Source organism: Delphinapterus leucas, chromosome 5 (genome assembly GCF_059928025.1).
Source record: "Delphinapterus leucas isolate spDelLeu-1000000601 "Yukka" chromosome 5, BTC_Dleu_Yukka2, whole genome shotgun sequence".
Classification (NCBI taxonomy): Eukaryota; Metazoa; Chordata; class Mammalia; order Artiodactyla; family Monodontidae; genus Delphinapterus; species Delphinapterus leucas.
Genome location: NC_143133.1, coordinates 87,491,920 through 87,507,899, shown reverse-complemented (window position 1 = coordinate 87,507,899; position 15,980 = coordinate 87,491,920). Strand labels below are relative to the sequence as shown.

The 15,980-nt window shown below is 38.6% G+C and overlaps 1 long non-coding RNA gene across 4 annotated transcripts in view; it reads left to right on the top strand.

Moving 5' to 3' along the window:
• The first annotated feature begins 337 nt into the window (after positions 1–337).
• LOC149749171 (uncharacterized) overlaps positions 338–15,980 on the top strand; it is a 160,484-nt gene continuing 144,841 nt past the window's right edge. For 2 of the 4 annotated variants that reach the window (XR_016393322.1, XR_016393324.1), the window contains exon 1: positions 338–943. This is a non-coding gene — a long non-coding RNA (uncharacterized LOC149749171). The remainder of the gene's footprint in view (positions 944–15,980) is intronic. The other 2 variants (XR_016393321.1, XR_016393323.1) reach the window with 2 other exon arrangements.

Here is a 15,980-nt window from a genome sequence, read left to right as displayed (position 1 = left end):
CTTGGAGAAGTGGCCTTCTGTAGGAGGCATTTATCCCAGCAGTGTACGCCCCTCTCATCACCCAAACTATATGCTCTAGGGGTTCCCCCTAAGGGGGATTCTTGGGTCCTTCTGTCATGGCCGTCCAACTATGTGGGCAGCCTGGACAGCTTGGTTGGCCCCTTAGCCTGGTTGGTTGCCAGGTCCTGCCTTGTGCAGATGCTGGCTTCTCATTAGCGGGGCCTGGTCATGAAGCAGCTGACTACAGAACCCCGGCGGGCCCCAGGGCTAGTGCTGGCTCGCTGGTGGGCAGAGTCAGGATCCAGAAGACTCTGGGGCTGTTGCCCATCACCACCACTAGTGGGTGAAGCCAGATCCTGGGATTAGTAGTCTCCAGATCTGGTGTCACATTGCTGGGGCGGGGGGGGGGTAGTTCCTGACACAATTGGGTTTGGGGTCTGGGGTGTCCCGAGGCTTCTGTTGGCCTGCTAGTGGGCATGGCTGGGTCCCAGGTGGTCCCAGGGTAGGGTCTGGTCTGCTGTGGGCAGGCTGGGCCCAGAGACGGCAGGATTGTGGTTTTCATGGGCCTGGTGTCTGCCCCCTGGTGGGTGAAGCTGGTTAAGAGGCTCTTGCAGGCCTCCAGGAGGGCAGGATGGGTGCCTGCCCACCGGTGGGTGGAGCTTTGTCTTGGCACTCTGGTGTGCAGGGCCTTGTGTAGAGGCTTGTCTAGAGACTTCTGTGGGTTCAGAAAGTCTTTAGGCAGCTGCAGGCTGTTGGGTGGGACCAGGTGTTAGTGCTAATGAGCCAGAGGGCGGATCTCACCAGGCGCCTGAAAGCAGCGTCTTCCGGCTTCCACAGGATAGAAGGAGTTTTTGAGTGTGGCTGCCAGTAGGCTAGAGTCTGTGTCCCCAGCGTGAGCTACAGCCACCCCCAGCCTCTCCAGGAGACTCTCCAAGACCAGCAGGTAGGTCTGGCCAAGGCTTTTATCAAATTAGTGCTTTAGTTCTGGTGAGGTGCGTGTGAGGTTTCGTGTGCATCCTTTAAGAGCGGAGTCTCTTTTACCCCTGGTCCTGTGGGGCTCCTGAAATTAAGCCCCGCTGGCCTTCAAAGCCAAACGCTCCCGGGGCTTGTCTTCCTGGTGCAGGTCCCCTGGGCTGGGGAGCCCAGCTTGGGGCTCAGAACTCTCACTCCTGCGGAAGAACCTCTGCAGTATAATTATTCTCCAGTTTGTACGTCGCCCACCATTGGGTGTGGGACTTGATTGTATTGCGAGTCTGCCTGGCTCGTTGTGGTTCCTTCCTGTTGTGTTTAGTTGTAGATGTTTTCTGGTAGATTTTGGTCTTTTTCATAGATGGTGTTTCTGCAGACAGTTGTGATCTTGGTGTGCTTGTGAAAGCAGGTGAGCTGAGGGTCTTTCTACTCCACTGTCTTTTGGCCTTATCTACGTCAGTGTGGTTTTAATTTCCATTTCCCTAATGGTAATAGTGGTGAGCATATTTCCATGTGTCTGTTATATCGTCAGTGAGTGTTTGCTTAAATCTTTTGCCAAGCTTTCACTGGGTTTGTTTTCTTAACATTGAATTTTGAGAGATGTTTATATATTCTATATACAAGTCATTTATCAGATGTGTGGTTTGCAAATATTTTCTCCTAATCTGTCCTTCACCAGTTTTCTCCAATAAAATACCCTCTCCAAGTGTTCACTGCACTTTTGGCCTCTAAATTTTTTCAGAGGCGGGTAGTGGGAGGTCAACTAAGAATTACTAAATCAATTATTAGCCTTCTCCTTTATATGCCCTGATCAGGTAGTATATCAGTAAAGGTTCAGTCAGGCTTTTGAAGAGTTGAAGTTCTTAACTTTTATGAAGTCCAGTTTATGAATTTTATCTTTTTCTAACCAAGGTCACAAATATTTCCTCCTATTTTCTTCTAGATGTTTTTATACTGTTGAAGTTTTACATTTAGATCTCTGATCCATTTTGAGTTAATTTTTGTACCAATACCACATTGCCTTTATGAATGTAGCTATATATCAATAGGAAGCCTTAGCATCAAGTAGAGTGATTCCTTCTACTTTCTTCTTTTCAGAGTTGTTTTAACCATTCAAGGCCCTGTGCCCTTCTATATAAAGTTTAGAATAACCTTGCCTATGTCCACACAAAAAAACTTGTGTGGATTTTAATAGAAATGAGATAAATATATAGATCAATTTGGGGATAGACGTGTAGATCAATGGAACAAAATAGAGAACCCAGAAGGAAACCCACACAAACATACACAACTGTTTTTTGCCAAATGTGCAAAAGCAAATCAACAGAATTATGCTGAGTGGAAAAGGTCAATCTCGAAGTTTTTCTGTTTTTTTTTTTTGGTGGTACGTGGGCCTCTCACTGTTGTGGCCTCTCCCGTTGCAAAGCACAGGCTCCGGACGCGCAGGCTCAGCGGCCTTGGCTCACGGGCCCAGCCGCTCCGCGGCACGTGGGATCCTCCCGGACCGGGGCACGAACCCGCGTCCCCTGCATCGGCAGGCAGACTCTCAACCACTGCGCCACCAGGGAAGCCCCGATCTCGAAGTTTTTTATACTATGTGGTTTCATTTATATAACATAGAGATCACAAAATTCTAGAAATGGCGAACAGATAAGTGGTTGCCAGGGCTTAAGGAAGTTGGAGAGAGGAGGTGGTTATTGCTATAAAAGGGTAGCATGAGGGATCCTTGGGCTGGAACTCTTCTGTATCTTGATTGTCATGGTGGTCAAACAAATCTGCACACGGTATAAAATTGCCCAGAACTAAAGACAAACACACATAAGAGTATATAAGACTTGGCAAAATCCGAGTAAGGTCAATGAATTGTATCAATGTCAAACTCCTGGCTGTAGTAGTATACTATAGTTACGTAAGACGTTACCATGTTGGGAAACTTGGTCAATAGTACATGGGATCTCTCTGTATTATTTCTTACAACTATATGTGAATCTGCAGTTATCTCAAACTAAAATGTTTAAAAAAAGAGGATGGAGGAGAAATGGTTTGGTCTTACTTACCTTTGTTTCTTTAGATCCTAGTGAAAAAAAAATATTGTATGCTTTCAAATACTGCTGTTTGGATGATAGTCTTTGTTAGTGGTATTATGCATGCAAATCCTCACTCTAAAATAAAACATGTAGCCAGATAGTCAACATAATCAACTTTTATTACAAATTAGCTGCAATGAAGAAATAGAAAGCATGATTTTTAAAATTATATTTTAGTGAGGGATAAGACAGTCTATTACTGAAGAACTCCAAAACATTTAAAACTTGATAATTTATGTCTGATAAACTATGACATGTCTTATGAAACAAACATGAAGAGGTAACGCATCAACTATACATTATAAGGAATCAGATACCATTATTTTCCTAATTTATACGTGCTTTTTATTTTTAATATAAGAATGGTTCTATCAAAGAAAAGAGGAAATGTCACCAAGATACCACCCCAATACGTACAAATAACATAAATGACCTTTAAAATCTCTATATGGAGATGGAAAACTAAACTTAATTTACACTCACTTTATCTGAGTGAGATATCTTATGCGGCAAATCTATTTTTTATAAGAATATGTCAGTTAATACTGGCGCCCTAAGAGCTAAACTGTGTGAAAGAACTGCCATAGCCAAACAGGCAAATGGAATGAAGTGAAAATTAAAGCCTCGTGGAAGGTTTGCCATGGAAATCAGACACATCTGTGCTAAGAGATTTGATGGTTCCAGATGAAGCTCTTATCTGAGCCGTGAGTTCCTTCAGGTGAGGGTCTTAAGTGGCTGCCTGGCAAGCTCTGTAACACTTCCATTTTTAGTGTTAAAGACTGGCAAAATGAACAACATTTAGGGATGCTAATTAATATTCTACCTCTTTTTAAAAGAACTTCATTTACCCCAGGACTAAAATCCTTGATGGAATATAAATTTTGTGTTCCCCTCATTAATCTGGAAAGAGAGAAGCAAGGGACCTCAGTTATGTGAGTGTGGTGAGTAGTAGAGTGGTTGAATGTTCCTTCTCTTTATATTTAATTCTACATTTTATTACAGTTAGCAGTTACTTTTCCATTTGCCTGGTCTATCACAGACCCTGGAAGAGGTAGTAGGAGTGCTCAAAGTATTCCCACAATATGTTGTACAGGGACAAAATTTTTTTCTAATGTAGTTTCTGCCCACAAACAGAAAAATGTAATAAATGTATCATGTCACATACATGGGTTACAGTGGTAAAAGCCTAGAAGAAAGGAACTCAGGAAAGGAGTATTTTTTTTTTATTTTAAAATTGTTACTGGAGTATAGTTGATTTAGGAAAGCAGTATTTTTAAATAGCTTGAATGTGAGGATAAATGTAGGGGTAGAAGATGGAAACCTAGCACATATACAGAAGATATTATTTTAATAAAGCATTTTATTTTACATACCTGGGCAAGTCATTACTAGATACTTGGGGGTGGGGAGAACATTTTCTCATTTTGAAGAAAATATAAGATTACATTTAGATCATTTATTACTTTGCAATTGAAAGGGCAGTATTTTACTCTTTCTTAGAAATTCTGTTTGCTATAGGCAGCATCATTGAATAAGCATTTAAAATATGTTTTGTTGACCATGCATACTGCTTCTTCAGTTACCTTTTATGATTACATTATAGATCTATGGTCTAGGAGTGCAGCAAAAAGGATGAGTGATCTTTCTCTCGGGGTGATTATCTCATGGACTCTCCCTCTTACTTGGATACATTAGGTTGTATTTGTGCCAAAATGACTCACAAGCTTGCCTGTCTATCTAGCACTCACTCATCATTTTTCCTGAAAAAGAATAATACTGTCTTTCGTCCATAGTGGCGCCTACCTCCACTCTACAATGAATCTGTACTTGCTAAGGTCACCTCCTAATGGTCAAAGCCAATGACTTCTTTTCAGTCTGAATCTTGACCTCTTGTCTGTTCTAACACATTTGATGGTTAATATTCATTTTGCAGGTACATGCTTGTTAGGGGAGTAGTTTGCATGCAGGTTTCTTAAGATGAGATGTAAATGAATGCATAAAATCAATTTTTTTAGACTGTAACTAGTTATGAGAGAAAATAATGAGCTTTTCCCAAATATCAAAAATACAAAATATGATATCTCACCCAACTCTCTTTCCTCTTGCAATGAATCCTTTCAGAGTAATTTTTCCTATGACATAGACCAAATTAGGTTATTTCATTCTTTTTTTTTTTTTTTTTTGCGGTACGCGGGACTCACACTGTTGTGGCCTCTCCCGTTGCGGAGCACAGGCTCCGGACGCGCAGGCTCAGCGGCCATGGCTCACGGGCCCAGCCGCTTCGTGGCATGTGGGATCTTCCCGGACCGGGGCACGAACCCGTGTCCCCTGCATCGGCAGGCAGACTCTCAACCACTGCGCCACCAGGGAAGCCTAGGTTATTTCATTCGTTAACACAAAAATGGATTAGTGATAAACTATTAGAAAAAGACTCCACAGAGTAGCATTTGATGACTTGTTGCATTCTGCATTTACCTATCTTTCTAGACTTACTGCCCAGCACTTATGCCCTCTGGCCTCAGTGACCCTTTTGCTCTTTCCCAAACACATAAAGTACTTCATTCCTCCCTGCCTTGGCTGTGCTATCTGCTTTTTCAGGCCACACTCCTTTTCTTACAGCCCAAAATCCTACTCAACTGTCAAAATTTAATGAAATGTCAGTTCCTGCATGTCTTTCTGATTTTTACAGTTAATTATACTCTTCTCCATGAACCTGTAGCCTCTGCTGGGTGAGATTACCAAACAGTGTTGACATTCATTGCATTCAAGTTTGTTTCTTAAACATGTTAGTGTATGAGAAACACTGGGGCCTGAAGGGGTGGGTTCCTGAAAAAATACAAATTATTAGAGAAGTAACCTCAGATCTATTGAATCATAATTTCTGTGGATGATGTTCAGAATTATGTTTTTCCCTCATTGAGTTTCAACATTATTTGCTTCTGATATTTTATTGTAGGTACTGCAAAATAACAGAAAGAAAAGAAGAAAACCTTTCCGATGCATCCTAAGATTTCATCAATATTCTCATTTATTCCTGAAATACTTTAATTTTTGTTCACAAACATATTTAATTATTATAAGTTTATGATATCATTGATATGTTTTATATTCTATGCTCTGATTTATGACTTGGATATTTTCCATGTTGCTACAGTCTTTTCTCCTTTAATTCTCCCTTCCCATTTCTCACTCCCTCAATCATTATTACATGATGTATCGATATAAGGCTACTTTGCATCATTCCACACCATTCTCCATCTTCGATTCTGTCGTAACATGTGTATTTTTTAATAAATATTTTAGAATAGTTCTAGATTTACAGAAAAAATTTAGAGGATAGTACAGAGTTCCCATATACTCCAAACTCAGTTTTCCTTAGTATCAATATTTTATATTAGTATGGTACATTTGTTAAAATTACTGAACAAATACTAATGCATTATTATTAACTAATTCACATTTCCTTAGTTTTTACCTAATGTCCTTTTCTGTTCCAGAATCCCATTCACAATACCACAATACATTTAGCTGTCACACCTCCTTAGGCTCCTCTTGGATGTGACAGTTTTTCACACTCTCATTGTTTTTAATAACCTTGACAGTTTTGAAGAGTATTGGTCATGCATTTTGTAGAATGTCCCTCAAAATGACATTTATCTCATGTTTTTCTCATGATTACATGGAGGGACCACAGAAACAAAGTGTCATTCACATCATATCAAGGGTATCTATTATTAGTAGGACTATCAGTTTTGACATTGACTTTAATCTCCTGACTGAAGTGTTCGTCAGGTTTCTTCACCATAAAATTACTTTTTCCCCCACTATTCCGTATTGTATTCTTTGGAAGGAAGTTACTATGCATAGCCCACACTATGCATAATAGGGCTCCAGCTCCTTGAAGATAAAGTAGCCAGCTATATAAATTATTTGGAATTCTTCATGAGAGAGTTGTCTCTTCTTTACCATTTCTATATTCAGTTGTTTGTTTATGTCAAGATGGACTCGTGAATATCTATCTTATACTTTGGGTTACCATTCAGTACTTGCTCATTTATTTTGTTGCTCAGATTGTTTCAGCTTTGGTTATTGGGAGCTCTTGAAGTTGTTTCCTTTAACATACACCCTGACCTTTTTTTCTGGGGTGGGGGGAGAGGACATTTACTTACTTTCTGGCACCATGAGATGCATCAGGTTCACCTTGTGAATTCCTTGCCCCAATCCCATGATCAGTCTTTTTTCTAAGGAGCCCTGGTCATTGGAGAATGGTTTTAGAAACTAAGATCGAGGTCCAGGTGTGTTCATTGCTACTGGGGAAAGGGAAAGAACAGATCATTGCTTCTGAGCCCTCTTAGCTGACAGAGCAAGGAAATACGGACATGTACACTAACTCCTGTATATACACACACATCTACGAGTATTTCTATATGTAACCATGTTTATCTGTATTAACCTAAATGTGAGTTCATACTGCTATCTCTGGCTCTAATTCATTACCATATGCATCATTGTAGCCTTCTCCCCATGTTTGTCTGTAATCTCTTACTTCTAAGTATTTTTGAATCATTCATTTAAATGTAACATTGTAATCTTTTTTGCAGCTAGCTTTTTTTGCCTTTAAAATAGTTCTTAAAACTATTTCAGTTGAACTGAAATTAGTTCTAAATTGTATTTTGATACAAACTCTTTCATGTTACAGATATACTCCAATTCAAGAGGAGATACCCCTGAGATGTGCTTACTAATGAGTGATTTATGGCATATGTTACTAGAAAATGTAGGATCAACTACAGAGTTAGTTTTATTCAGTAGTTTAGCATCAAGAAGAAACTGGTTTGTTTCTGTCTGTCTACACTTGTCTTCCATCATGTTTACTTACTCTAAAGATGACTACCTTTCATGTTTCCAGCGTGGCTATCAGTTACTCCCGAGACCACATAGTCCTCATCCGCATCCAGGAAGAAAGAATTTGTCAGAAGCATCTTCTAAAAAGAGGCAGAAAACTTCTTTCCCAGAAGACCCCAGGAAAACTCAATTAGTCTCATTGATTTGAATCAGTAACATCACCATCCTTGAACTAATTATTGTGGTCAGGTGATGATACTGCACTGATTAGCTGAGGTTGCACTTATATGGTAAACACTAGCTACATGTTACTATTTAAATTTAAATTACAGTTAAATAATTTAATTTTCATAGTCACACTGCCACATTTTGAGTACTCAGTAGCCTACTAGCTTCTGGCTACTATATTGCACATTTCCATCAATGCAGAAAGTTCTATTTCATAACACTAATATGGCCTCAGTTATATATCTTAAGCTTAAAACGAGGATAGAGGTTAGCTGTCACCGTCTTTCAGAGAGCATGGACTGTTGGCATGGGTTAAAAGGGGTGTATATAGGAAAAACTGCCAAATAAAAATAAGGTTGTTTCTAAGAAAAAGGAAATGGATATTAAGGAAGCAATTACGAGGTCCATTACAAGTACGCAACAGGTTTTTCAATCATTATTCTACTGTTACGCATCCACTTTACCTCTATTTCTTAGTACTCCACGTTGTAATCCACAGTCTCATACAAATATCCTTACATTCCTGTGCTGTTTTTCCCTAGGGAATGGATTCCTTGGAGTAAAGTGTGGAGCCAAAGAATACATCATTTTTTTAAACATCTTTATTGGAGTATAATTGCTTTACATTGTTGTGTTAGCTTCTACTGCATTACAAAGTGAATCAGCTATATGTATACATATATCCCCATATCCCCTCCCCCTTGAGCCTCCCTGCCACCCTCCCTATCCCACCCCTCTAGGTGATCACAAAGCACCTAGCTGATCACCCTGTGTTATGCAGCTGCTTCCCACTAGCTAGCTATTTTACATTTTGTAGTGCGTATGTCAATGCTACACTCTCACTTCAGTCCAGCTTACCCTTTCCCTTCCCCCTGTCCACAAGTCCATTCTCTATATCTGCATCTTTATTCCTGTCCTGCCCCTAGGTACATCAGAACCATTTTTGTTTGTTTTTAGATTTCATATATATGTGTTAGCATATGGTATTTTTTTTCTCTTTCTGACTTGCTTTGCTCTGTATGACAGACTCTAGGTCCACCCGCTTCGCTACAAATAACTCAATTTTGTTTCTTTTTATGGTTCAGTAATATTCCATGTATACATGTGCCACATCGTCTTTACCCATTCATCTTTTGATGGACACTTAGGTTGCTTCCATGTCCTGGCTATTGTAAATAGTGCTGCAATGAACACTGGGGTGCATGGCTCTTTTTGAATTATGGTTTTCTCAGGATATATGCCCAGTAGTGGGATTGCTGGGTCATATGGTAGTTCTATTTCTAGTTTTTTAAGGAACCTCCATACTGTTCTCCATAGTGGCTGTATCAATTTACATTCCCAGCAAGAGTGCGAGAGGGTTCCCTCCCTTTTCTCCACCCCCTCTCCAGCATTTATTGTTTGTAGATTTTTTGATGATGGCCATTCTGACCAGTGTGAAGTGATACCTCATTGTGGTTTTTTGATTTGCATTTCTATAATGATTAATGATCTTGAGAATCCTTTCATATGTGTGTTGGCAATCTGTATATTTTCTTTGGAGAAATGTCTGTTTAGGTCTTCTGCCCATTTTTGGATTCCGTTGTTTGTTTTTTTGATATTGAGCTGCATGAGCTGCTTGTATATTTTGGAGATTAATCCTTTGTCAGTTGCTTCATTTGAAATATTTTCTCCCATTCTGAGGGTTGTCTTTTGGTCTTGTTTATGGTTTCCTGTGCTGTGCAAAAGCTTTGAAGTTTCATTAGGTCCCTTTTGTTTTTATTTCCATTTCTCTAGGAGGTGGGTCAAAAAGGATCTTGCTGTGATTTATGTCATAGAGTGTTCTGCCTATGTTTTCCTCTAAGAGTTTGATAGTGTCTGGCCTTACAATTCAGCCTTTAATCCATTTTGAGTTTATTTTTGTGTATGGTGTTAAAAGTGTTCTAACTTCATTCTTTTACATGTAGCTGTCCAGTTTTCCCAGCACCACTTATTGAAGAGACTGTATTTTCTCCATTGTATATTCTTGCCTCCTTTATCAAAAATAAGGTGACCATATGTGTGTGGATTTATCTCTGGACTTTCTATCCTGTTCCGTTGATCTATATTTCTGTTTCTGTGCCAGTACCATACTGTCTTGATTACTGTAACTTTGTAGTATAGTTTGAAGTTCAGATTCCTCCAGCTCCGTTTTTCTTTCTCAAGATCGCTTTGGCTATTCGGGGTCTTTTGTGTTTCCATACAAATTGTGAAATTTTTTGTTCTAGTTCTGTGAAAAATGTCATTGGTAGCTCGGTAGGATTGCATTGAATCTGTAGATTGATTTGGGTATTATAGTCATTTTCACAGTGTCGATGCTTCCACTCCAGGAACATGGTATATCTCTCCATGTGTTTGTATTGTCTTTAATTTCTTTCATCAGTGTCTTATAGTTTTCTGCATACAGGTCTTTTGTCTCCTTAGGTAGGTTTATTCCTAGGTATTTTATTCTTTTTATTGCAGTGGTAAATGGGAGTGTTTACCTTAATTTTTCTTTCAATATTTTGTTGTTAGAGTATAGGAATGCAAGTGATTTCTGTGGATTAATTTTGTATCCTGCTACTTTACCAAATTCATTGATTAGCTCTAGTAGTTTTCTGGTAGCATATTTAGGATTCTCTATGTATAGTATCATGTCATCTGCGAACAGTGATAATTTTACTTCTTCTTTTCCGATTTGCATACCTTTTATTTCTTTTTATTCTCTGACTGCTGTGGCTAAAACTTCCAAAACTACGTTGAATAATAGCAGTGAGAGTGGGAAACCTTGTCTTGTTCCTGATCTTAGAGGAAATGGTTTCAGTTTTTCACCATTAAGAATAGTGTTGGCTGTGGGTTTGTCATATATGGCCTGTATTATGTTGAGGTAGGTTCCCTCTATACCAACTTTCTGGAGAGTGTTCTTCATAACTGGGTGTTGAATTTTGTCAAGATTTTTTTGCATCTATTGAGATTATCACATGGTTTTTATGCTTCAGTTTGTTAATATGGTGTACCACATTGATTAATTTGCATATATTTAAGAATCCTTGCATTCCTAGGATAAACCCCACTTGATCATGGTGCATGGTCCTTTTAATGTGCTGTTGGATTCTGTTTGCTAGTATTTTGTTGAGGATTTTTGCATCTATGTTCATCAGTGATATCGGCCTGTAGTTTTCTTTTTTTTGTGACATCTTTGGTTTTGGTATCGGGGTGATGGTGGCCTCGTAAAATGAGTTTGGGAGTGTTCCTCCCTCTGCTATATTTTGGAAGAGTATGAGAAGGATAGGTGTTGCTCTTCTCTAAACATTTGATAGAATTCGCCTATGAAGCCATCTGATCCTGGACTTTTGTTTGTTGGAAGATTTTTAATCACAGTTTCAATTTCAGTGCTGTGATTGGTCTGTTCATATTTTCTATTTCTTCCTGGTTCAGGCTCGGAAGGTTGTGCTTTTCTAAGAAGGTGCCCATTTCTTCCAGGTTGTGCATTTTATTGGCATAGAGGTGCTTGTAGTAATCTCTCATGATCCTTTGTACTTCTGCAGTTGTCAGTTGTTACTTCTTTTTCATTTCTAATTCTATTGATTTGAGCCTTCACCCTTTTTTCTTGATGAGTCTGGCTAATGGTTTATCAATTTTTTTTATCTTCTCAAAGAAACAGCTTTTAGTTTTATTGATCTTTGCTATTTCCTTCATTTGTTTTTCATTTATTTCTTATCTGATCTTTATGCTTTCTTTCCTTCTGCTAACCTTGGGGTTTTTTTGTTCTTCTTTCTCTAATTGCTTTAGGTGTAAGGTTAGGTTGTTTATTTGACATGTTTCTTGTTCCCTGAGGTAGGATTGTATTGCCATAAACTTCCCTCTTAGAACTGCTTTTGCTGCATCCCATAGGTCTTGGGTTATTGTGTTTTCATTGCCATTTGTTTGTAGGTATTTTTTGATTTCCTGTTTGATTTCTTCAGTAATCTCTTGGTGATTTAGTAGTGTATTGTTTAGCCTCCATGTGTTTGTATTTTTTACAGATCTTTCCCTGTAATTGATATCTAGTCTCATAGCATTGTGGTCAGAAAAGATATGATTTCAATTTTCTTAAATTTACCAAGGCTTGATTTGTGACCCAAGATGTGATCTATGCTGGAGAATGTTCCATAAGAGCTTGAGAGGAAAGTCAAAGAATACGTATCATTTTAATCTCAGTAGGTAGTGTGTGCTTACTCTCTAAAGAGTCTTTGATTCCCATTTCAATGAGTAATATATGAGAAGGGCCCTTTAACTATACTGCTGACAGTAATGAGGAAGTTTGGCATAGTGGTTAAAGCCACAATCTCTGGAGCCAGGCTGTTTGGGTTCAAATTCTAGCTTTGCAACTCTTTAACTCTGTGACTTTGAGCAAATTACTAAAACTCCATGTTCCTCAGATTAACCAGGTGTAAAATGGGAATGATAATAATAATAGTATCTAGGTCATATACTTGTTATGAAGAATAAGTGGAGCACGAGAACAGCGCTTAGTATGTAATCAGTGCTTGATAAATGTCAGCTATTATTAAGGGGAGTGGGTATGATCACCCCTCTGACCTTTAATATGAGATCTTATTTCTCTTTCAATTTCTTGAGAAAGAAAGTTTTCTTCAGACCAAGGACTTTTCTCTCATTTATTCCATAATTGCTTATTATTTCTCCATTCCTTTTTCTCCTTCTAGAATTAATATTATTTGCATTTTAGGGTCCATTATTTCCATATCATTGTTTTTTATCGCTTCGATTTTTATCCAAGAGCAATTTCTTTAACTTGATATTCCAGGTCACTGATTCAATTCTCAGTTATTAACATTCTCTCTTTTCAATTCTCAGTTATTAACATTCTCTCTTTCCACTTGCCTACAGAATGATTTGATTCCAAAATAATGATTTTTATTTCCGTCTTTTAATGCTCTGTGTTAAATTTTTTAAATGTTCTTGATACCGTTTTTGTGCAAACTATCTCTGGCATGTTCAGTAGTTTTGTTTTTCTCCGAGCTGCCTGTGCTGGTGTTTTGTTTCACATTTCTCTCGCTGACCACTGGGCCCCTTAGATGAATTGACATTTGCCTACTCATGTCCCTGCTCATGTTTGGCAAGCAGGTGAGGCTGTGAGCATCTCTCCAACTGGAGCACACCTGTGGGGTAGGAGTAGGGAACAGGAGTCCCCAGCACTGTGGGCTAGTGCTGTGCTCATCGGTAAGCCTTTGCTGAGGCCCTTGAAAGTCTTTTGTTCCTAGATCTCTCTGGGGATAAGCATTAGTATTTCTTAGTCTCAAGCACAGGGGTCAATATATCCCTCCTATGCAAACTCGCCTGTCATTCCACTGGGCTGAAGTGTCCTCCACAATTTGTCTCTTGCATACATCATCAATTTCATTTTTCCTCATCATCCATCTCTTCCAGAGTACCAGTACTCTTGATGGATGAAATTGCTTTTACCATATTTGGAGGCTGTTTCTAAAATAGCCCCAATGATCTCTGCCTCCTGTTGTCTATGCCCTTGTGTAACCTCCGCGCTCTCTTCCTTGAATGGGTGCTGGACCTAGGGACTTGCTTTTAATGGATAGAATATGACAAAAGTCATGCAAGTCACTTCTGAGGTTAGTTTACAAATGACTGTGACTTCCCTCTTGCTTACACTCTTTTTCTGGCTCTTCTTGCTTATTCTGATGAAGCAACTGACAAGTTATAAGCTGCTTAGAGGGAACAGCAAGGAATTGAGGGGGACCTCGGGCCAATAGCCCACAAGGAACTGGACCTTCCTAACTACCATGTGAGTGAGGTTAGAAGCAGACCCTTCCCCTGCTGTGCCACCAGATGAAGCCACAACTCAGGTATTTATCTTTACTGCAGTTTTGTGAGAGATTGGGAGTCAGAGGGCCCAGCTGAAACATACCCAGTTGGTTCCTGACCTACAGAAACTGTAAGATAAATGTTGTTCTTTTAAGCAACTAGGTTTTGAGATAATTTGTCTGCCGCAGTAGGTAACTAACATACCATCATTGCTATCATATTTTATCTCCATCCTCTTCTGTCCCAGAGCACCTATGCTCCTGGTAGATGGAGTTTTCCCATTTTGAGTCACTTACACACATCTCCATGCCTTTGTATACACAATTTCTCTTTACTTCTGTCACCCCCTTTTTTTTTCTCTAACTGGTAAACTATAAACATAAATTGAGACCCAGTCACTGACTTCATCCTCTGTGATTCATTCTCTGATCATGTAGGCAAATTTTATGACTCATATCTTAATATGCTTTTATTCTGCTTTTCATATGGATTAACAGATATTTCATTTGGCCAAAACTGTATCCCCAGCACCTAGTAGGGTGACTGACACATTATAGGTGAAAGACTGGATTTTCCTGCACTAACTTGAACCTCCTCTTCTCATAGTTTTTTCCATGTCCTATTTCCCCCAGCTGGAAAACTTCAGTTGGTCCAGAGTTAAAGTGAAGTTACTGAGAAATACCACTCTTGTCTTCTCAAGCAATACTGTAGATGATTTTATTTTTATTTATGCCAACTAATATTTTGTTTTGAAAAATTTCATGTGAATGTTTGAAACTGTATTGCTTAACACTATAACATTTTTCTCTTACTTTTCTTCAAATTATCTCCACACCCCCAAAATACTTACAAAAGTTTTTTTCCACCTTAGTTGCTTCAAAGCTATTTCTTCAGAGGCTGACTTCCCTGCTGCCCAGCAATACTAAAGAGAAACCATTCATTTCTTTAAATTGCCTTGTTTATTTCAACATAGGCAGCAAGTATATGTAGAACATAAAGTGTTAAGAATGAATAAGTTCCTCTGACTCGTATGTATTGCCTACAGATTCTTTGAGAATAAGAAATACAAGCCTTTTTTTGGTTATGAAAGCAAATATTCCAAATTTTCCCTGAATTGTGTTTTTGAAATCTTTGCATATTTAGAAAAAAAATCAAAGACATGGGAATGCTGCTTTTCTGACTTTGCTAAACAAAAATACTTTTTGAATTTAAGTATACATACTGCTAATTTGTGTCATGCATACTTATCTATTGCTATAAAAATGCTGTGTAACAAACAACCATACAAACTTAGAGGCCTATAATTTTGTTTTCCTTCTAAAGGCTATTGGAAATTATGTTAATCTGAACTGGGCATGGTGGGGTTCACCCACACACCTTTGAACAACTATAGCTTGGCTTTGCTCTTATTGACTGGGCTTTCTCAGGTATCTGAGGCTTTGATTGGGACAACTAGGCTGAGTCAGCTCTGCCTCAGCTGTCTCTACAAGTCTTATCCTCCAGTAGGCTAGCTGGGGCATGGGCATGTTCTTGTGATTAAGACAGAGGAGCAAGAGAGAGTCAAAGTCACAAAAGCTCAAGTCCCGAATACCATCACCTCCTATTGTCAAGAAGTCATGAGCACAGCCTAGATTCAAGGGGTAGAGAAAGTCTCTACCTTTTCATGAGAGAATCTACAAGTTCACATTTGAAGAGTATAGATACAAGGAGGGATGAAGAATTGCAACCATTTCTTGTAATCAATCTGTTACAGTATATTTACTTTTGAAAGAATTTAAAACATAAACTATAAACTCAGCTTGTGAAATATTTAATTGATTACATTGCAATCAATGTTTCTGGAGAAATATTCTAGAGAAATTTAAATTGTAAGATCATAAGTTTTTGTTTTATTACTTTATGGGTAATAAGTAAACCTTTGGAGATATTTTTATTATTTAAAGATTCCTAAAATGGAAATTTAAAAAAAACCCATTTGTGATCCTACCTAGATAAGAAAGAGCTAAGTGCTAAAAACATTAAAAAAATTTCCTTGGC